The sequence below is a fragment of the Natrix helvetica genome, assembly GCF_964273705.1.
Source record: "Natrix helvetica genome assembly, chromosome: 5".
In the NCBI taxonomy this organism is placed as follows: Eukaryota; Metazoa; Chordata; class Lepidosauria; order Squamata; family Natricidae; genus Natrix; species Natrix helvetica.
This window is the reverse complement of record NC_138551.1, coordinates 124833509-124856499: the sequence shown is the minus strand read 5'-3', so window position 1 is coordinate 124856499 and position 22991 is coordinate 124833509.

Here is a 22991-nt window from a genome sequence, read left to right as displayed (position 1 = left end):
TATCCAAATGAGGACAGAATCCAATGTATCCCCAAAGTTATAGCCTTCCTGTCTTATGAAGAACATCTGGGCATCATCCTGGTCTCTTTTGCCCTGCTCTTGTTCCTAACTACAGGCCTTGTTTTAATTATCTTCATTAAATACCGAGAAACTCCCATTGTCAAAGCCAACAACCGGGAACTCTCCTACATCCTCCTGGTCTCCCTCCTGCTTTGCTTCTTGTCTTCTACTCTCTTCATTGGTCAACCAAGGAAAGCCACCTGCCTTCTCCGACAAACGGTCTTCAGCATCATCTTCTCAATTGCCATTTCTTCTCTCTTGGCCAAAACCATCACGGTGGTGCTGGCTTTCCTGGCCACAAAACCAGGAAATCGGGTAAAGAGATGGTTGGGGAAGAGCCTGGCCAACTCCATCATCCTTTCTTCTTCTGCTGTCCCAATTATCATCTGCTCCATCTGGCTGGGAGTTTCTCCCCCCTTCCCTGACTCTGACCTCCACTCCCAGCCTGGAGAGATCATCCTGCAATGCAACGAAGGGGCTGTTGTCATGTTCTACGTCACCCTCAGCTACATGGGCTTCCTGGCTGCCATCTGCTTCACGGTGGCTTTCCTGGCCAGGAATCTGCCTGGGGCCTTCAACGAAGCCAAGCTGATCACCTTCAGCATGCTGGTCTTCTGCAGTGTCTGGATGACTTTTGTGCCCACCTACCTGAGCACCAAAGGGAAATACATGGTGGCTGTGCAGGTCTTCTCCATCCTGGCCTACAGTGCTGGTCTGCTGGGCTGCATCTTCATCCCCAAGTGCTACATTATCCTTCTGAGGCCAGACCTGAACACAAAGGAGCATCTCACAGCCAGAATAAATGTAAAAACATGAGAAAAAACACTGTGATATTTAAGAATGGTATAATGTCCATTTATTTGAATGAATACCTGAATAATTTCCACTTAGATAGCATGCAGGAATCAAAGAACATATCTACATGTTTCCAAATGGGAAATTGTTGAAGGATTTTAATTCTTGTAACTGCCTTCCTTTTCACCTCAATAAATCTTGCTAAAGAGAACTCTGTGAAAGTCATTCAGAGGAATTTGTTGTTCACCAACTGCCAATTGCGGGTTTTGCCTTCCCGCAAAGAGTGGACTACTCATAATGAAGACAACACACAAGGTTCCTTGATGCATGAGTGGCACAGAGAGTGATCTGAAGCCCCCTTTTATTAAGAGCGTATAAGGAAATAAAAGCATTCTAATATATTATTCGTTACATATAAAATTCTTGCCTAATATGGTTTTCAGCTTTACCTGTTTAAGCGGTGTTTTCAGCTATGAGTATACCACGTGTTTCCTATGCTGCTAGCAACTTCCTCAGTTTGGAAAGTCCCTGTTAAGATCTAAGCATTGCTATTGTCTTTGCAAGCACAGCTTTCTAAATTGGGCCCTCCCAGTGGGCATCCATCTCAACCCGCATTCACTACTCAATTTATTCCAGTCCCAAATTCAAATTCAAATCAAATTTCAAATTTTTAATTTGTTAGCCGCTCCCTCTCCGCAAGGGACTCGGGGCGGCGTACAATAAAAATATACATACATACATATAGACATACAGATACATACATATACATACATATACATACATGGAGGAGGTAGTAATCAAAACATATATCAGATTAATGATAATAATAGAAAATTAAAATTAGCCATTAAAATATCCCATGATAAAATACAATTTAAAAAGGACTGTCAGGAGGAGGATAAACTACGGTTGAGCCAGGCCAGATAATTGAAAGAGGTGGGTCTTGAGCTTTACACGGAAGGAGCGGAGATCGGAAGTAATCCTGATGTCAAGGGGGAGGTCATTCCACAGGGCTGGGCCCATCACAGAGAAGGCCCTGCTCCTGGGCGCCGCCCCCCGACACTATTTAGCGGACGGCACCCGAAGAAGTCCCTCTCTGTGTGAGCGGATCGGTCGTAGGGATGTATGGGGCAGGATGCGATCCCGCAAATAACTGGGTCCTATGCCATGGAGTGCTTTAAAGATCGTGATCAAAACCTTGAAACGCACCCGATAGACCACAGGAAGCCAGTGCAGCTCGCGCAGGAGAGGTGTTACATGGGAGAACCTAGTCCTCCCCATAATCACCCGCGCGGCCGCATTCTGAACCAACTGTAGTCTCCGAGTGCATCTCAAGGGAAGCCCCATGTAGAAAGCATTGCAGTAGTCCAGGCGAGACGTCACTAGCGCATGGGTGACTGTGCGCAAGGCATCCCGGTCCAATAAGGGGCGCAATTGGCGCACCAGGCGGACCTGGTGGAACGCCCCCCTTGCCACGGCTGTTACATGGTCATCCATGGACAGCCGGGCATCTAGGAGGACGCCCAAATTGCGCGCCCGTTCCATGGGGGCCAGTTGCTCACCCCCAATGGCCAGAGATGGAAGCAACTGGTTGAACCGGGGTGCCGGAAGCCACAGCCACTCCGTCTTGGAGGGGTTGAGTTTAAGTCGGTTGTCATCCATCCAGACCCGTACGGCTTCCAAGCACCGGGACATCATTTCGACGGCCTCGTTGGGGTGGTTCGGGGTGGAGATGTACAGCTGAGTGTCATCAGCATACAGATGGTATCCCACCCCAAAGCCACGGATGATCTCGCCCAGCGGTTTCATGTATGTGTTGAACAGGAGTGGCGAGAGAACCGACCCCTGTGGCACCCCGCAAGTGAGGGGGCTCAGGGTCAATCTCTGCTCCCCTGCCAACAGACGTTGCATCTGGCCGGAGAGGTAGGAGCCGAACCACCGTAAAACGGTGCCCCTGACTCCCAACCCCCATAGCCGGTGCAACAGGATACCATGGTCGATGGTATCGAAAGCCGCCGAGAGATCTAATAGGACCAGGACAGAGGAACAACCCCTATCTCTGGCCCTCCAGAGATCATCAACCAACGAGACCAAGGCCGTCTCCGTGCTGTGCCCGGGTCGGATGCCGGACTGGCGCGGGTCTAGATAATCATTCTCCTCCAAGTGACGTGAAAACTGTTGGGCCACTACACTCTCTACAACCTTCGCTAAAAAGGGAAGTTTGGAGACTGGACGATAATTAGCTAGCTCCGTTGGGTCCAGGGAAGGCTTCTTGAGTAGGGGTCTCACAACCGCCTCTTTCAAGGCGGCCGGCAGAGACCCCTCGCCCAACGAAGTGTTCACTAAGCCCAGGAGCCAGTCGCGTGTAACCTCCCAGGTTGCCAGTACAAGCCAGGAGGGGCACGGGTCCAGTAAACATGTGGTAGGTCGCAGACGTCCACGTAACTTGTCCAAATCCTCGATGGCAACCGAGTCAAACTCCTCCCAGAATGGTCTCTCAAGACTCGCCACGGGCGTCTCCACTGGACCACTGAAAGGGACCCATCCCATCCGGATTTGAGCGACTTTGTCCTGCAGATATTTCCCAAACTCCTCTGCTCTGCCCTGTAAAGGGGCTTCCCGCGGCCTCTGAAATAAGAGGGAGCAGGTCACCCGGAACAGGGCAGCAGGGCGGTTATCTGCAGATGCAATAAGAGCGGCACAATGGTGACGTTTGGCTGCTCTTAATGCCACAAGGTACGTCCTTAAGTAGGTTTGTGCCTGTGCTCGGTCAAATTCGGAGCGGGAGGATCTCCAACGACTCTCTAGGCATCTCTTGTGGCGTTTCATCACCCTTAGCTCCTCGGTAAACCAAGGAGCCAGGGTGGTTCGTTGCCGCAGGAGAGGCCGCAAAGGCGCCACCCGGTCAAGGGCCCCGGCAGTCGCACTATTCCATGCAGCTACCAGGTCCTCCACCCGGGGGCGGGGCTGGTCTACAGGAGGTGGCCCAAGCTCCGTCTGGAACTTATCTGGTTCCATCAGGCGCTTAGGGCGGAACCATCTAATGCCTTCCGGCTCCGCCTCCCCGCAACGGGGGGTAGCACCAGGGAAGTCAAGTCGGAGAAGTGAGTGATGCGACCATGACAGTGGAGTGATAGTTAAATCCCCTATTCCCAGATCACTCGTCCACTGGCCAGAGACAAAAACAAGGTCCAACATGTGGCCCCCTTCGTGGGTAGGGCCCTGAATTAATTGGGTCAGGTCCATGGCTGTCATGGAAGCCATGAACTCCCGAACTCCCTCGGGCGCTTCTCCCATCGACAGCAGGTTGAAATCCCCCATCACTAAAAGTTTGGGGGTCTCAACCGCCACCGATGCGATCAGCTTGAGGAGTTCGGGCAGGGCCGCTGATGTATAGCAAGGAGCCAGGTATACTATCAGCAGGCCCAACTGCCTCCCTGGGCCCCATCTCACGACAAGGGACTCACACCCGGATGTCTGCGGCACAGTGAACTCTCTCGGCTCTAAGTCTTCCCGGATAATCACTGCTACCCCACCGCCCCTTCCCTGGGCCCGAGGCTGGTGAAATGCTCGATAACCTGGCGGGCACATTTCCACGAGGGGGAGACCTCCCTCGTGACCCAACCAGGTCTCAGTTATTCCTGTGAGGTCCGGCTCCCCCTCCAGAATTAGATCGCTGATGAGGGGGGCCTTGTTAACAACGGACCTCGCATTGCATAACAACAGTCTCAGGCCCTGGGTCTGTAGATCCTGACCACCTAGTATGCGGGGGTTGGTACAAGTGACCGGGTATAACCAGCACCCCCGGTCTCCCAACCGAGTACGAGTTCTTAATCTGTCCTCGCACCCGCCCCTCCCCACGACCGTTGATATCAGAGAGCCCTGTAATGGAATGCTGTCTTCCGTCTCCTCCCCCACTCCGCTCCCTCCTCTTTCGACCACACCTAATCGCCTGGCTCTACCATCACTCCTGACCTGGTCCATCCGCCCCCCATCCCTGGAACCCCTTACAATTTTTAAAAAACAATTAATTAAAAAAACCCTCAAAGAACACTTCATCCACCGCTCTGGGTTAATCAACCCGTCCTCGAGGTGGGCCCTTGAGAGGGCTGGAGGCCATAACTGCGAGAGGGGGGACTCTCGCAGCCGCAGTAGGTCTAGCCTCGAGTATAACATGTTAAAACAGGGCAAAAACACATAAAGTGGGAGCTGTCGATGTTAGTATGGGTTAGTGAACCTCAGTTTCCCACTAGGGGATAAATACACATCCTAGATGGAACGGATGGAATAGTCCTGGCTGAGGGGATAGGCAGATGGATATAGTCCGCATCTTGATGGAAATGATGGGCTGATGGAATAATAATAATAAGATAGGATAAGATAGCCAACTGGTAAATAGAGAGGACTGGGAGGTAATGGGCGGTAGGGGCGGGTAGCCCAGGTAAATGAGTGGTAAATGCGTGGGGGGGGGTTGTGATAGGCATGGCAGGGGTATAAAGTCAAACCTTCTGCCTAGGTCGCTGATGTTCCTGCGGCCGCTGATGTTCCTGTGGCCTGCAGCCTCTCTGCGGCCCTCCTGCTGATCTTTCAATTCCCTCCGGCGCCTCGGGCCTCGCTCTCCTTCCCTTCCTCCTTCCGGCGCCTCGGGCCTCGCTCGTACCTCTCTCTCCTTCCAGCGGCCCTCCCGCTGGTCTGGGCTCACAGCTGATCGCTGTTCGGGCCGCTCGGTGCTCATGAGTCGCCGCCATCCTGCCATGAATCTTCCTGTCCTTTCAGTCCAGACCAACTCCGTCATCCAGCCCCCCTCTGTTCAGGGCCTTCACCGCCTCGCCGCTCCATACCGCTCCGTTCAAAAAACGCCAGTCACCACGCCAGCCAGCCAGCGCACTATCCACCTTCTTCCCGGCTGCCAGACCGACGTAACGGGCCAGCCTGGGTCCCGGGCGAAAGCCAGTGCGGTCAGCAACAAAAATCCCGACCCTCAAGCTGGAAATGAGGGTCGGCAGCATCCCTGCCCGTCAGAAAGCCCATTGCAATAAGCGGAGCTCAGAGGCATATATGTGTTCCAATCAGGGAGAGGGGGCGGTTTATAAATCGAATAAATGAATGAATGAATGAATGAAATGAAAACTGATCTGCACATATACCATGGCAACCTCGTTCCCACATCTCCTCTGTTTTTGTTTAGAAGCGATCCTCTTGTTCAGAGTCACTGCCTGAAGTACAAGGATGCTTGAAGGAGGAGATGCTGCCAGAGGCTTGGTAAAGCCAATTGGTGCTGACAAGCGCAGCTTGCGTTCCTCCTACCCCCCGAACAGATGGGGCGGTTTCTGTGGGCCAGTTGGAAGGCCACTCAGCAGAACGTATGACCGAAACATCTGCTCCGGTATTTAAAAGACCACAGAAAGAGCGGCCACTGAGAGAAAATGTCGCCGTTGGTCGGGCAGGCTGTACACTTTGCTCTAAAGCCAGAGTGTCTGCAGCTGTTTCCAACAAAATCATAGTCGCAACCACTTCCCCTTTTTTTATTGTAACAGGATAATTCACCATTATAGATAAAGCCAGATCAGAAAAGGAGTCAGAAGAGCGCAGAAAAGGGGCTGCTATGACCCCTTGAGAGGTAAGGTCCAAGTTGGGGAAAATGAGCACAGATAACGCCGGAGGGAGATTAAGTTTCAGTCGGGGGGAGATAAAGAGAGGGTATACGTGGGCAGGAAGAGAATAAGTCACTGTTTCATCAGCAACCATTTCAAAAGAGTGAGAAAGAACCTGATCATCAAGAGTTTCAACCTTTGAGGCGGGGCTGGCTGAGTGCCCCACATCTAGTTTCCCGATTGTAATTCTTGGGGGGAGGATGGGCATTGATTTGCCCAATGGAATCCCCTTTTGCATTTGGGACAGACAGTTTTTGGTTTTGAGCTTCTTTGGAAATTGTTCCTGTTTGCACCGCCCCCAAGGGCGCGGCACTGAGCCTTGAAATGACCAGGTTTCCCACAATTAAAGCAATTTCCGGTAGGGCGGGAAGAAGCAGCAGAAGAAGAAGCAGAGGAAGAAGAAGCAGGAAACGCGCCATTTTGTTGCAACGCAGCAGCAAGAGCCCCCATCTTGTGGTCAGTTGTACCCACGATGCGACAAGCCTGAAGGAAATCAGCTAAAGTAACCCCGGGATGATTTGCTATAGGTTGAAGAACCTTTTGACAATCCTTATTAGCATTTTCATAAGCCAATTTCAGAGAAAGTTAATTTCGGGCATCCTCGTTATCAATTTGTCTTTCTAGTGCCAATTGGAGATGACTAAGAAATTCTAAATAATTTTCATTTGGCTGTTGAATTATTTTTGAAAAGGTTTGAGTGGGCTTAGAGGTGGAGTCATCCACTTTTTTTATCGCATTCAATGCACATTGCTTAATGATAGGGAAAGCTGCTCTGTCCTGGTTTTGTTGCTGGGCTATGGTAGTGAGAGTCCCTGTACCAAAAAAGTGGTCTCTGGTGACATTATTTGGCAATCCAGCTTGGGTTGCAATTTCTGCCTGTTTCTGATATTCTGACCACCACACAACATACTGAGCTGGGGTTAAAAGCATGTTAAAAAGCAATTGCCAGTCTGCCAAAAGCATTTCTGTAGTAGCATTGGTCAAAGATCCTAGCATTCCTGGTGTATAGCGTGATTGCAAGCCATAGGTAAGAACCGCATTTTTCAAATCCTTAATAGACTTAAAGCACAATGGGTTATAAACGGGGACAGCTGCACCCGCTGGCACAATAAAGTTCACTGGATAAGCTGCACAAGCTTCCAGCTCTTCCCCCTCCAATTCTCCCCTATTTCTAGCCTCCACCATCGCACGGATCAGATAACCACCCACCGGACAGGGAGGGGGGGCTTGAGGCTCCAAGGGAGCTCCCAAGGGGTTTTGTGGCTCCTGAGGGGCCGATGTGGCTCCTTTTTTGGTGATTATAACCACAGGAGAGACAGCCATTGCAGAACCATAGGGGGGAGGTGTAGCTTCTGCAGGCGTCTGATTGTTAAATTTATGATGAATCATTAGACATTCCATGACTACGCGCCACGCAGTCAGAATTTGAACTGGGGCCCTGGGAGCCTCATGAAAATACTCCCCCAATTTTGTCCAAGTTGAAATTTTCAGACTTCCTTTATCAGGATAAGACGGGCATTGCTGCCAGATGTAGGACAGAAGGCCAATTAACTCCTTTTTTTTCAAATGAGGGAGAGATTTCCCTCCATTTGAGGCAATTTTATTGGAGGATTCGGTTAATTCTTTCAATTCTTGCAAATGTCCAACTTGCCCTTGAGAGAATTTCCCGCCCATACTTACGGGTAACCGGTCGTGTTTCAGACAGGTCGAAAGGCCAGCCTCTTCCAGGCGAGTAGGTACAGACGGTCCGAGACTGATTCTGATGAATCACGTCAGGGTCACCAGTTGCGGGTTTGCCCCCCCCCCGCAATTAATGGGCTGCTCATAATGAAGACAACACAAAGGTTTCTTGATACACGAGTGCTCCAGAACGTTATCTGGACCCCCCTTTTATTAAGAGCGTATAAGGAAATAAAAGTATCCTAATTTATTATTGGTTACATAAGGTTACAATAAAGCATTCTTACCTTATATGGTTATTTTTAGCTATACCTGCTTAAGCGCTTTTACCACGTGTTTCCTATGCAGCTAGTAACTTCCTCAGTTTGAAAGTTCCTGTTAAGATCTAAGCATTGCTATTGTCTTTGCAAGCACAGCTTTCTAAATTGGGCACTCCCAGTGGGCATCCATCTCAACCCGCATTTACTACTCAATTTATTCCAGTCCCAAATTCCATATATGTGTTCCAATCAGGAAAACTGATCTGCACATATACCATGGTGACCTTGTTCCCACAGCAGTTGAAAGAGTTTTTTACAATTGTCAATGATTTTTGGACAAGTGAGAAATCGAGATTGAATGTTGATACTCTAGCTGCAGCACTTGCCGTAAAATTCAATATGAAGGATATTTCTTGTTCAGATATTTCCAATATATTCTTAGAAGATGATACATTGACAAAAAATATTAATTCAATGGAAAAGTACTCATTTAAATAATAATTAATAGGCATGTAAGCATAATTACAATATAAAATGTTGCAAATGTTTTTATTATGCATATATCATATTTTAGTGTATTATTGTTGCAATGAATGAAATATTTCTTTTATTTACGATATATTTTTTCCAATTTATTTGTCCTCCTTTTCATTGTAAAAAAGTTGGTCATCTTATTTAAAAACAAACAAAAACATGCATATTGTCCCCCCTAGTTAAATACAATACAGCTATAATAGTTTCTCCCCCTTGCAAAACAGGCCCACCATTATAAATTGCACATCTATTTGCAACTACTTGACTTGTCATCTATCTGCTGTATATAAAAAACATAGTTAACAGGCAATCCATCAATAAAGTTAAATTTCAAAACTTCAAACTTCTGTGTTATCTGCTGTTGTATTTAGCTCACAGAATATTTATAGGGGCTTCTTATCTACTACAGACCACCACAATCATTACCTCTGATCCATCCGGAATCTGTCCAGGGTTAAACATTTTTGGTTGATTCTTAATAATAATACATTTCCTTAAAATTTTAATTAGGATCTTTCCCAACAACTGCTTTCCATCACCCAAAGTCATAGGACCTCCTGTAAATGGAAAAACAACGGCTCTTAAGACTTGTTTTCCAGTTAAATATGACAAGTTTATTCCCCAATCTCCCTCAATCTTCTTGAAAGAATCCATTTCATCAGTCCTCCGTTCTGTCCACTTTGAGTCTTCAGGGTCCATGGCCTCTCCAGCCATCTCCAAGCAGCCTGCCTTCAAACCAGACTCCTCCTTCAGGGATGCCAGCAGCAAATTAAGTTCCAGTCCATCCATCCAATCCATCCGATTCAACAATTGTTGATTGCTTCTGATTATTGCCTTTAAGTTGATATAAAACCATTGTTATTTTATCAAACTTTTTAAATGAAATTTAGACAGTTTTTATCCATTTAGTTATCATACAACCTCAGGTTTCCACAAAATTCACAAAATTCTTTGTGAGTCCTTTATTGAAATCCAGGTCTATCACCAGAGTTCCTATAATCCATTTAGAAAATGTAATGATATGTGAGAATGACTTTTGGGATGAGGGGAAGAGAGGCTGCCTAGGGAAGGATCAGATAAGAGGGGAGAATCCTGCAGCTGCATAATGGGAGAGAAAGAAATTCAGAAAGGATCCTCCCTAACTTTTCAGGCTGAGAAAAGTGTTGGTGGGAGATTTGTTCTTTCAGATTTTAAATTTTTTGTTAAAGTCACATTACAATGAAGCAGAATTATCACATCTGGAGGTGTTTTCCATCAGGATGACCAGGGAGAAGATTAGCCTGAAAGATTTCTTCTTGATCAACCCATGCTTTCAGGGAATCAACCTGTTGTTTTCAAAGAGTTTATGGATCATCTTTTTTTTCTCTGTTCATTTTATTGAATGTTCCCTATAATTGACCAACTGTGTGGATTATATTTTCTTTATATTTTGTCAGTATGTGATTGACAAATTATTCTCAAACTTTTTCATTCACTTATGAAGATATTGGCAGTATTTGTATCCTATTTAACCATATTTGGAGATTGGACAATTGTAGAAGAAAGATTCAATGTGGGATAAGAAACAAAGTTTTCTGTTTTTCAAATTCCTGGATGTTCCCATTCTAGTTTCATCCCTTTCTGGAGAAGAATGAATTTTGGAATATTTCTGATAAAAAACTGTACTTGGACCAAAATGGAGAGATAACAGCAGATGTTGGCATTCATGGCTTCTTGGTTCTCCCCAACGAGCATCCCAGGAAAGAGATTCTGGCGTTTTTTATAAGACAGAGACTTTCTATCCAACAAGATGCTCTTTCACAGCTAAAGTTGCTCAATAAGGTGAGAGAAATTTGGGGGTCTTTTCTCTGTTTTCCAAAGCCTGATGTCCCATTTCAAGTGGGCAAAGCCTATAGTCTCCAGGGTGGCTGGCCTTCCATGCCAGTTGTTATCATCTAATGGAAGTTCTTCAACAGACGGGACCTAAGTGGAGGGGCTTTGCCATGTTTTATGGAAACCTTTCAAGATCTTACTGGTCAGAGGTTTCTTTCTTCATCAGTTTTATTCTATATTAAACAATCTAATGGAATAAAAGTTTCCTAAATCTTTTACATATATCATCATACTTATTTTTTCAATTCAATCCGTTAATAAAGTTTAAAGTAGAAAAGTACTTTATTGTAATATTAAATACCAAAATCAAAAGGGAGGAAGTAAATGAAAAATCTTCCAGTTGTTATCCCTCCTCCCTCTGTTTAGAAGTAGTCAGATATTTCATATTTACCTCAGTGAAGACCAGAGGCTATGTCTCCATCCATTTCTCCCTCCATTTTCCATGGACAGAGAGTCCTAGCACCATTTCTTTGGCATTCCTTGTTTTTCTGCTCAGTCCCTGCCTCAGTCCAAATGTGTGGGAAGTTGTCATCCTGGATTTGTCAAGAGGGCTCGAGAAGGAGAGCCAGTTTGCTGCTACGACTGTGTTCCTTGTCCGGAGGGGACCTTCTCCACTCAGGAAGGTGGGTCACACTGAGGAAAATGGGAGGCTTTGTGGAACTGGATCCATCCAGAACATTTTCATGAAAGTGCAAGTTAAAAGACAGATTGAAGTTCAGCAGTTTTTTTTTTACCTGCACAATTTATTATTTAAAAAGGAAGTAAATCAAAAAAAACTTTGAAGGAGGGGCTGGGAAGAGTTGGGAGGAGGAGGTGGAAGACTGAGCAAGCTTTACTACTATTTAAGGAAATATCTCTTCTGCTTTTTAGTTTGGACTTGTGCTGCTAAATTCACCTTTCTAGGAACAACTGAGTTCTTTGAAACTTGATGAATTGTTTCAGGTCCACCTTCTGAAAGACCTTGCAATTCACTGTATATTGAATCCTCCCCTTGAGGATCACTGAGAAGGTGTCACTGGTCCATAATGTGGTGCTGTGGATAGTTATGGGGAGAACTCATTGCAACAATATTCTGCCAGTCATGTAGATCAATAAATCAGAGTAGAGCTGGAAGGGACCTTGGAGATCTTCTACCCCTGCTCAAGCAGGAGAACCTATACCATTTCAGACAAGTGACTGTCCAGTCTCTTCTTTAAAACATTCAGTGTTGAAGAACCCAAAACCTCTGGAGGCCAGCTGTTCCACTGGTTAATTGTTCTTACTATTAGGAAGTTTCTCCTTAATTCAAGATTGTTTTTAAGTGTAACAAGATACTGTAGGTATACTCCTAGTCCAGTATATTAACTGCCATGTGGCAGGACTCAGGATGTTTGCCTAAAAAGATTATATGATTCATTACTAATTTCTAGTAATGTAGCTCCCTAAGAAGATTCTACACATTACACAGGAAATAATTAACATCCTAGGACTTCCCTCAACTTCAAATACCTAGTTATATATATATATATATATATATATATATATATATATATATATATATATATATATATATATATATATATATATATATATATATATATATATATATATATATATATATATATATATATATATATATATATATACATATACATATACATATACATATACATATACATATACATATACATATACATATACATATACATATACATATACATATATATATATATATATATATATATATATATATATATATATATATAATTAAGAAATACTTTTTGGAAAATGTCCATGGTATCAGTAGTTATCCAAAGAAGGTATTTCCTGTAAGATAAAAGGACAGAATGTTAAAGAAAAATGCTTTTTGGTTTCTCAGATGTGGAAATATGCATCAAGTGTCCAGATGATAAATATCCAAATGAGGACAGAGTCCAATGTTTCCCCAAATTTATAACCTTCCTGTCTTATGAAGAACATCTGGGAATCATCCTGGTTTCTTTTGCCCTATTCTTCTTCCTAACTACAGTCCTTGTTTTAATTATCTTCATTAAATATGGAGAAACTCCCATTGTCAAAGCCAACAACCGGGACCTCTCCTACATCCTCCTGGTCTCCCTCCTGCTTTGCTTCTTGTCTCCTTCTCTCTTCATTGGTCAACCAAGGAAAGCCACCTGCCCTCTCTGACAAATGGTTTTTAGCATCATCTTCTCAGTTGCCGTTTCTTCTCTCCTGGCCAAAACCATCACGGTGGTGCTGGCTTTCCTGGCCACAAAACCAGGAAACCGAGTGAAGAGATGGTTGGGGAAGAGCTTGGCCAACTCCATCATCCTTTCTTCTTCTGCTGTCCAAATTATTATCAGCTCCATCTGGCAGGGAGTTTCTCCCCCCTTCCCTGACTCTGACCTCCACTCCCAGCCTGGAGAGATCATCCTGCAATGCAACAAAGGGGCTGTTGTCATGTTCTACGTCACCCTCAGCTACATGGGCTTCCTGGCTGCCATCTGCTTCACGGTGGCTTTCCTGGCCAGGAATCTGCCTGGGGCCTTCAACGAAGCCAAGCTGATCACCTTCAGCATGCTGGTTTTCTGCAGTGTCTGGGTGACTTTTGTGCCCACCTACCTGAGCACCAAAGGGAAATACATGGTGGCTGTGCAGGTCTTCTCCATCCTGGCCTCCAGTGCTGGTCTGCTGGGCTGCATCTTCATCCCCAAGTGCTACATGATCCTTCTGAGGCCAGACCTGAACACAAAGGAGCATCTCACAGCCAGAATAAATGTAAAAGCATGAGATATAATACCATTATGATATTGGAAGAATTGTTAAAGTTTATCTTATTTGAAAGGAGATATTCTTTCCATTTAGATAGTATGCAGGAGTCAAAGAAAATAATATTTATATGTTTCAAAATAGGAAATTATTGAATTGTTCTAGCTCCCTTCCCTTTCAACTTAATAAACCTTGCTGAAAGTCATTCAGAGGAATTTGCTATTCAGCAACAGCTACTGAATTTGACACCTTTAAAAATAATTCAGGCACTTGTTCCTACAGGTAAAAGTGTGTGTGTGTGTGTGTGTGTGTGTGAGAGAGAGAGAGAGAGAGAGAGAGAGAGAGAGAGAGAGAGAGAGAGAGAGAGAGAGAGAGAGAGAGAGAGAGAGAGCGCGCACAGGAAAAGAGTTCAGGAGGAAGCTGTGGGAACCAAGAATCAGAATGGTTGCCTGATCCTCTCCCTGAGAATATCAGAATGATGTGAAATGCCATGTTTGACTGGCTGTCAGCTGGGGAGGGAAATCGAATATATAATTCTTTCTTGATTTCCTGATAAAAGCTTTGAAGAAAGTATTCAGCAGAACAGCTGCCTGGGATTTCAGTTTGGGATTGTTTTTATTTTGGTATGAACTTCACACCAAAATAATAAAAACAAAGTAAATAAAAAATGTGTAAAATTTCCACTGTATTTTTTTTTATTTCATCAACCAGATATTTAAAATAGCGGTTTTCATATCCTTTAATTTCCCACTCTACAATTTCTACCTAAAGCGTTTTCTCTGGTCCTCTTCCAAGCTTGTCTTCTTTGTGAAGGGCTGGAGAAGATGTCCAGAGAAAGGGGACCTTGAGACTCTCCCCAGAAGGAGGTTGAAGGGATCCTATCTAAAGGCAGCCACATCATTTACCAGGTCACAAACCTTCAATGCTGAATAATATCCATCCAGGTCCAAGAAGGGGCTGAATTAGGGGGTGGGGGACTTTGAGGATTCTAGGATGAGGCACCCATGGAAGCTCTTCTGCTCCCCATCACACAGATTGCTGATCAGTTGGTAATCAATGTTTAGGTCTATTAATGGCTCCTAATTGGGAATAGGATCCATTTGCAATTTCATTTTAAGGAGGTAAGAAAAGATCTGATGGATCAGAAGAAGGTCAGTCTAAGATTCACAGGGACCACACAGAGGCCTCTGGTTCTCCCACAAGCAGAAGAAGGCAGAGACTTATGGCTTTGCTCAACATGGAACAGACATTTTTGCACAATTTCACTTTCTTCCATCACACACCACAATATTGGACACTCGGACATCTCACACTCTAGGAATCCCCTATTCTGGTATCCCAAATTAATCTGAGAAAATATTTCCAACTTTCACAGCCACATTCAATAAGAACTAAGGTGGAACTGGAACTCAGGAGTCTCCTGGTGATTGGCCCAAAGTACCCCAGGAAGTTTTCATGCCTAAGGGAGGATTAGAATTCGAGTCCCCTGGTAATTGGCTCCAAGTCGCCCCTTTGGCTTTTATTTTAAGATAAATAAATGTAAAAACGTGAGATATAACACCATTATGATATTGGAAAAATTGTTAATGTTTCTTTTATTTGAAAGGAGATATTCTTTCCACTTAGATAGTAGGCAGGAGCCAAAGAAAATCAAATCTACTTGTTTCAGAATGGGAAATGATTGAATGGCTGGACTTCTTGTATCTCCCTATTCAACTCAATAAATCTTGCTAAAGAGAACTCTGTGAAAGTCATTCAGAGGAATGTAATAGTCAGCAACTACCAATGAACCAAACACCTTATGAAAAATAATTGAGGCACTTGTTCCTACTGACAGAAACTAAAAGTTCATGTATGTGTGAGAGAGAGTAAGATCCTAAGGTAAGATGAGAGGTGTAGGAGCCCTGCTCTAACCGTGTTGTTGGATCATCTCCATGAGGAGCCTTGGAATGGCAGAATGACCTGGAATGCAGGGATTGACCTGCTCTCCATCACTATTATGTCCTTCTTTTTTGATTTCCTGATAAAACCCCTTTCACAGAAATCATCGACCGGAACAGCTATCTGAGGTTTCACTTTGGGTTTGTTATTATTTAAGTATCTACCTTTTAGAAATCCCCACTCCATTTTTTCCTTCCTCATCCAGAGAATGAAAATATCAACAACTAACACTATTCCTCCGGCCCTTTAATTTCCCACTCTCTAATTTGTCCATAAAGCCTTTCCCTGCATTCAATGCTGCCTATTCATCCAGGTCAAGAAGGGGAGGGGGAGTAATGGGGATGGTGGGGGGCACATCCAGGTTTCTAGCAAGAGGCACCCATGGAAAATCTTCTGCTTTCCAACCACAGAGATTGTGGGTGGATGAGGAGTCAGCCTGAGGTTTCAGAATGGCTTCTGATTGCCACTCGGGTCACTTTGCAAATTCCATTTTAAGCAGGTAGAAAAGGTTTGATGGATCAGACAGAGGTCAGTCTAAAACCCACGCTGACCCCCCAGATGCCTCTGGTCTGCCCACAAGCAGGGGGAGGGATATATCACTTGGCCCAACATGGAGCCAGGTAGGGGTGGAATTCAGCCACTTCCCATGGATTCCCTAAAACCGTTTGTTAATTGTATGAGCAATTATGAGAACCAGCTGAATTGCCTCGGCCTGCCCCCCAACCCCCTCCTGCGGGTGTTCCCCCCCCCCCCCCGAGAAAACGACCAGTCTCAAGATCCCGTGGATCACTTTGGCTCAGGCAGTGGAGTTCCCCACTGGTTCTCTCACTGCGCTAAGCGAAGGAATTGCAGAAAGTCTTCAGAGCCCAGAATGGGGCTTCCTCGAACTTCGGGATTGGGAGGGTCCAGAAAGGAGCAGGACCAATAGGAATTCTCCCTTCTGCAGCGTCATTGGTCTCCAGGCAGAGTCTCCCTCTAGTTCACCCAGTGCAGGAGAGCGTTCCAAGCAGAGAAGAAGCCCCAGTAGGTTCTTCAGGCCAAGATCCCCCCTCCCACTTTCCCCGCCTCTCTCTCTCTGCAGAACTGGCTTTCCTCCTTCAGCTGAAGCCCCAAAGGACTCTGCCCAGAGACTGATGACGCTCAAGAAAGGAGAATTCTCATTGGTGCTGCCGCTAGTTCTGGGCCGGCCCTCCCACCTCCGAAATCTGAGACAAACGCTCCACATCCCTTCCAGATTCCTCCTCTGGGGCTGGAAGCATCTGGTCGGGGAGATACACGCACGCGCTGCCAAGCCCACAACGGGCCTTCACACGACACAATGCCTGAGAAACACGGGATGTGGAGAGAAATGCAGACTATAACCAGTGAATCGTGTTTCCCAAAATCCGGTGAAGCCCCAGCGGACCAATACGAATTCTCCCTTCTGTAGCGTCATCAGTCTCCAGGCACAATCGGGGTTGAGGGGCGGGAAATTGGAAGGGGCTGCTTCGTCCAGTCGTTCTGAGCAGGAGAGACGCGTGTTTGAAGGAAGGAAATGGCGTTTTTCTTCGGTGGAGTGAAGCGGCGCCTTTCCCGAGAGAGCCCAGCGGAGGATTCCCCGGGAAGGGGTGGGTGGGTGGAAGCTGGGGAGAGGATCCAGCAGGATTAGATCCCTGAGGATCCTCTCCGCCTCTTCCTGGTTTACCTGAGGGCTTTCCGTAGCTTGCTGTCAGATTGGGGGGTTTCTGTGACCCCCAAGTCTTCCCTGGCTATGGGGTCTGCCTCCCCTCTTCTCATCCAGCACAGCGCCTCTTCTCTGCATTCTTTCCAGAGTCTCAATATCTTTTTTATAGTGTGGTGACCAAAACTGGATGAAATACTCTAGGTGTGGTCTTACTTGGGCTTTATAGAATGGTATTGGAACCTCTCTTGATCTTGATTGTATCACTCTGTTAATACAATTTAGGATTGCATTGGCTTTTTTGGCTCCTGCCGCACATCGTTGGCTCATATTTAATTGGTTCTCCACTAAGACTCCAGGATTCCTCTCATAGTTACTGCTATTGAGCCCAGTTTTACCCAGTCTATATGTGTACCTTTGGCTTTTCTTGCCTAAGTTTAAGACTTTACTTTTCTCTACTTTGAATTTCATTTTGTTAGATCTCTCTTAGCTTGTTGAAGTCAGAACTCTCTTAAAGACTCCACTGTTAGCCTGCTTGAGCAGAGCTTGGACTAGAAGACCTCCAAGGTCCCTTCCAACTCTCTTAGACTGTTACGGTTGGTGAAGTTCCCTGTGCTTGATGAGGAATGTTTGGGGGGCTCCCCATAGGCTGAGAGCCAGAAGGGTTGAATGGGATGTTTGTCAGTTTCTTTATGGGGTGAGAGACGTTTGTCAGTTTCTTTATGGGGTGAGAGTCGGTTCTGGTGTGGTGTGGATGTGCTTGTCTGACCGGTGGGAGAGGCCATCTAAGGAGTGGCATGGGGTGTATGCATGAGGGCAGGGGGGAGGGAGCGAAAGTACAGGTAGATGTTAGGCATGGCCTCCTCCTTCTCTTGCTTCCCCCTGAGAGGCTCTGGAGCAGCAGGAGCTTCTGCCTGCCCCCGAGACCCTCCACCCAGCCCTGTCCTCCCGTTCTGCCCTCCTGCTCCCTCAGCCTTGCTGCCTCGGGGCTCTCTGCTCCCCCAAGGCCTCTCCTGGGGACCCCTGGGCTCCCCTTCAGCTTCTGGCTGCTCTCCTCTCCCCTCCTCTCCTGCAGGCTGTTCGGCCCCTGACTGCTCATCCCATTTGGCTGCTCGGTTCCGTCTCCCAGATCCGGCTCTGGTCAGACTCACCTGGCACATGAGGTAGCAAGTCAGTCCCCCCACCTCCCTCCCTCCCTCCCTCCCTCCCTCTCTCCCCCAATCCTCCCTCCTCTCCTGGATAGACAGTTGGACACACACTCCTTCGACGCTCTTTCTATGGAGATATCAGATAGAAACATATCCTCCCAATAACCGATAGGCATCCTGGCCATTCTGACATTGCTTAGCTCCAGTGGCTGCTTAAGGCCGAACAGACTTTGGTTGCAGCAAAGGTGGCTCGATTCTCCACAGCAGCAATGGGGATCCATGGGAAAGACGAGATTAATCCACCATAGCTCTTTTAAACAACTGATGTAGGAAATCCTTTTGCATTACTACTCCTTTGCCTTTTAGTATTTAATGTCTATGGGCCTCACAGGTTAAGTATCGATGTTATAGTATCGTTAGGCCATGTGTAACTGACAGATTGGATGTCAAATTGTGATTTTAATATAGATTTTATCTCTTTATTATTTCATTCTAGAATTTTTAACTGGCTGTTCCTTTTTATTTGTTCTGGTCTTTGATTGTAATAAACTTGATTTGATTTGATGCAATTCCATTTACCAAGAAGGATACCTAAAAGGCATATGATAGTCTTGACTGTTCCCCATGTAGTGAATACTTTCCTCAGATAAAAGAACAATTCATGTGTCTTCAAGGAATTCACCATCACACTGAAGTTATAATTATCATATTTTAAAGAATAGGGCAGAATCAACCATTAATTACTGGACAGGGGCCTTCCACCTATTGATTCATGGCTCTTAAGCCTCTATCAGTTGTGGATAATGAATGAGAACAGCCTGCCCCAATCTGGTGGCCTCCAGATGTTAATTCATGCATCCTCATGATTCATGCTTGGCAACAAATAAGGCCACCTTCCTCCGAGAAGGGGGACCCAGGTGTGTTTGCCAACACTGGTGAGGCTCCATTTGTAGACCGGAGACTGAACCTTTGATGTTGTGTCTGTTGCTGCTGCAGCCCTGGGAGACCTAGAATAAAAGGGGACCTCAACATTGTGACCAGATCCTTGGACTTTCACTTGGACTTGTAGCTCCCAGTCATTGCCCAGGCCCCTCTCCTCTTTAAGGGCACCTCAGTTATCTGGATCCTGATGGAGAGAGCCCAGAAATGGCCTCCCTGCCTTTTCATCTCCAACCTTGGAAGGGGAAATTTGTGGGCCTGATTCCTCAAGGAAATCCTGCTGTTCCTTGCAGCTTCTGAACAGTTACTTAAAGATGTCAGCTGGGCTTTGGCTATTATGACTATGGATGTTCTTTACAGAAGCTGCTGCATAAAACTTTACATCTTGCATATATGAAGTATTTCTGAATTCTCTCTCTCTCTCTCTCTCTCTCTCTCTCTCTCTCTCTCTCTCTCTCGTGGCATAATGCTCTTTTTTCTATACTTATCTTTTTTTCTTCTTTCTACTCCAGCTTAATTCAAGAAATTTAAAACTAATAATCAATAAATTTCAGTTGCCAAAGAGGACAAACACTGGATTAAACAGTATAGTATATGGTTCCTTTGGTTTTATGTCCTCATGGTTTATATCCTCATGTCTTGCCTGAATCCTGTCTGCAAATCGCACACGAGTGGATGACCTCCAGGAGACCCCTTCCCCATTCCATCATCTGGCAGGTGCATCAACTACAATTCCAAGAAGGCCCAGGGCTGGGTGGCCCATCGGTCAGAAGCATCCATGATGATGCAATCAAAGCTCTGCTGGGAATTCTGGGAGTTGTAATTGAGCCTATCTGAAATGGCCAAGCTGGGGAAAGCCACCCCAGGGACAGATTAAGAGAACTCCTGGATCCCCTCCTGGAGATCCACTCAGGTGCCCTTTCCCTCTCCCACTTCCTGCCTCCTTCCTCAGTTCCAGGAAAAAGGAAGAATCCCCTGCAATGAGTCATCCTGATTAGCGGCCTTCCACTTGTGGGCCTTTTCCTGCCTTTGCTGCTCTGGAGAAGCCACTCAGAAGAAACCTCCAACCCTCCACAAAAGGCCAGCAAGGAAGACGTGGCTCAAGAGTCCTTAACATCCCCCTTGAAATAAAGTCAGCTAACCATCCTTGTCCCAAAGAAAGGAAGGAAGACATCCATGGGGTGTGGGAGATGGGGAGGTCCTTCCCTGATGACCTGGCCAGCTTCTCGGCTCAGGGTCAAGCCAGGTGTACGCAGGGCCCATGGCTCACCTGTTTCTGACCTCCCTACCAGTTCCTGTTGCCCACAGCAGTCAGGAAAAGGGACACAAGAAAGGGACAATTTCACAAAAGGATTTTCATCCTCCTAAAGGAACCCATCGCAGCTCAAGTCTCCAAAGAGGCTCCAGGCCCCTCGCAGAGTCTCTTGCATTATGAAGCCTTTCCACAATGGAGCCCAGACTTGGCTGACTCTTCCTTGGAGATCTTGAGTCAAGGAAGTCGCCAGGACTCATGGAGACCCCCAACCTTGCCCAGTGACCCCTCCCTCCCTTAACACGGAGCTTGGACTCCCTTCGGTCGATGGGGGTGAGAACCTCCTGGGAGGAGCTGTTTTCCCAGCCTTTGCCTGCTGTCTCAATGCCCCTCTTGGCCTCCAAAAAGCTGGCAAAGGGCTCCAGGGAACTGAAACCCTCCAGCAGGAGCAACCTGGGTCCCAAAGCCAAGAGGAGCAGCAGGGAGCCTGTCTCCAGCTCTGCTCATGGAGGAGGCACATCAAGGTTGACTCTTCTGCAGAGACCCCTTGGAGCAAGGACAGGAAGGCTGAGGGGGGCCGAAGGGCAGGCAGCCCTCCATGGAAAACCAGACCTTTGTCCACCCTTCAAAATTACAGTGGCACTGAAAAAGGTCCTCACAGTTACGGCCGTCGCAACGTTCTCACAGTCACATGATCAACCTTTGGGCCTTTGGCAGCCAGCATGTATTTGCCAGGGTTGCCGTCTTTCGGTCGTGTGGCCTCCATTGGCCACTTTCCCAGCTGGCTCCCAACAAACGGAGTCGATGGGAGAAGCCGGTTTCCCTTAAGGATCTCGGGGTTCCCTCTGTAACTGCAGTGGTTTCTTTGCCATCTGGGGCACAAGAGGTCGAAAAATTGGCTGTGACTCACTGAAGGACAGTCCTTTGGATGGAATGGTCTGGGGTCTCCTGCTTGAGAAGGGGGTTGGATTAGATGACCTCCAAGGTCCCTTCCAGCTCTATTCCGATTGAATCTTAAGGGCAGGAGCCTCATTGTCAAAAACTGCCCTGAGGACAACAGGTCGTCCTCGACTTACAATGATTTGTTTAGTGACTGAAGTTACAACAACACTGAGAAAAATGACTCAGGACCACCTACGACCCCTGCAGCACCTGTCATAAATCACGTGATCGAAACTCAGGCACTTGGGAACTGGCGGGTATTTATGAGAGTTGCAGTACCTTGGGGTCATGGGATCACTATAAGGTTTGCTTAAGGACCACTTGATTTACTTAATGACTGCACTCATTTGCTTAGCAACTATGGCAAAAAGATTGTAAAATGACACAGAACTTCCTTAGCAACAGAAATTGTGGTCATAAGTGGAGGACTACCTTTATTGCCTGATAGTCCATTCTAATTTATCTCCAGAGACATTCAGGATCTCATAATCAGAACTTCCCCTTCCTTCTCCCTTCTGCTCTTTTCCTGGGAGCCTGGAGTGTTGACCTAGGACTTTGGAGGTGGGAGGGGCCAGAGCCATTCATCAATGGGAATTCTCCCTGCTTGAGCATCATTGGTCTCTGGGCAGAGTCCTTTGGGGCTTCACCTGAAGGAGGAGGGGTTCGTGGCAGAGAGAGAAGCGGAGAAATTGGGAGGGGGGATCCATTCGGAATTTGAGGGGGAGTTGTAGCTCAGTGGGGGCTCATGGCAGCCCTAGACCGGACCTTCCACTTTCTTTGCTCTCTTTCCGAGTCTCAGCCAGGGATTCCCGCTTCCCCCCTTCTTATCCCCCCCCTCATTGACATCCAGAATAGCGATTCCTGAACCCCAAACCGAGCTGTTATTTGCGGTGGGTCAGAAAACCCCACAGGGCTGCGGGTACAAGCGGCCCTCCGGCAGCCCCTTTGCCAGGAAGGGATCAAAGGCAGAAGTTTCCGGGAGGGAGAGGGAGGGCAGTGGCCCCAAAGAGTTGGGGGAGGGGCACTTCGAATGAGAGAGAGAGAGGGAGGGAGGGAGGGAGAGAGAGAGAGAAGGTGCCCAAGGCCTCCCCAGCCAGCCCACTCAGAGACCCCCAAGTCCCCGCTGGCTGTGGGGCTGCGCCTCTCTTTCACTCATCCACTGCAGCCCCACTCCATGCTGGATCGGGGGGGGGGGGGACAAAAAGAAGTCCACCCTCCCCTCCAGGGCTGGCATGAACCCCCTTGAGCTGCCCCCTCCCCCAAGACTGAACATATTCCCCCTCCCTCTTTTCTCTCGGCACCAAACTCTCTCTTCCATCAGGTGAAGTTAAGGGAGACTCTGCCCAGAGACTGATGACACTACAGTAGCGAAAATTCCTATTGGTCCGCTGGGCTTTGTCGGATCCTGGGAAAACACGATTGGCTTGCCTGCATTTCTCTGCACATTCCGCGTTTCTCAGGCATTGCGTCGTCTGAAGCCCCGGTTTGTGCTCGGCAGCGCCTGCG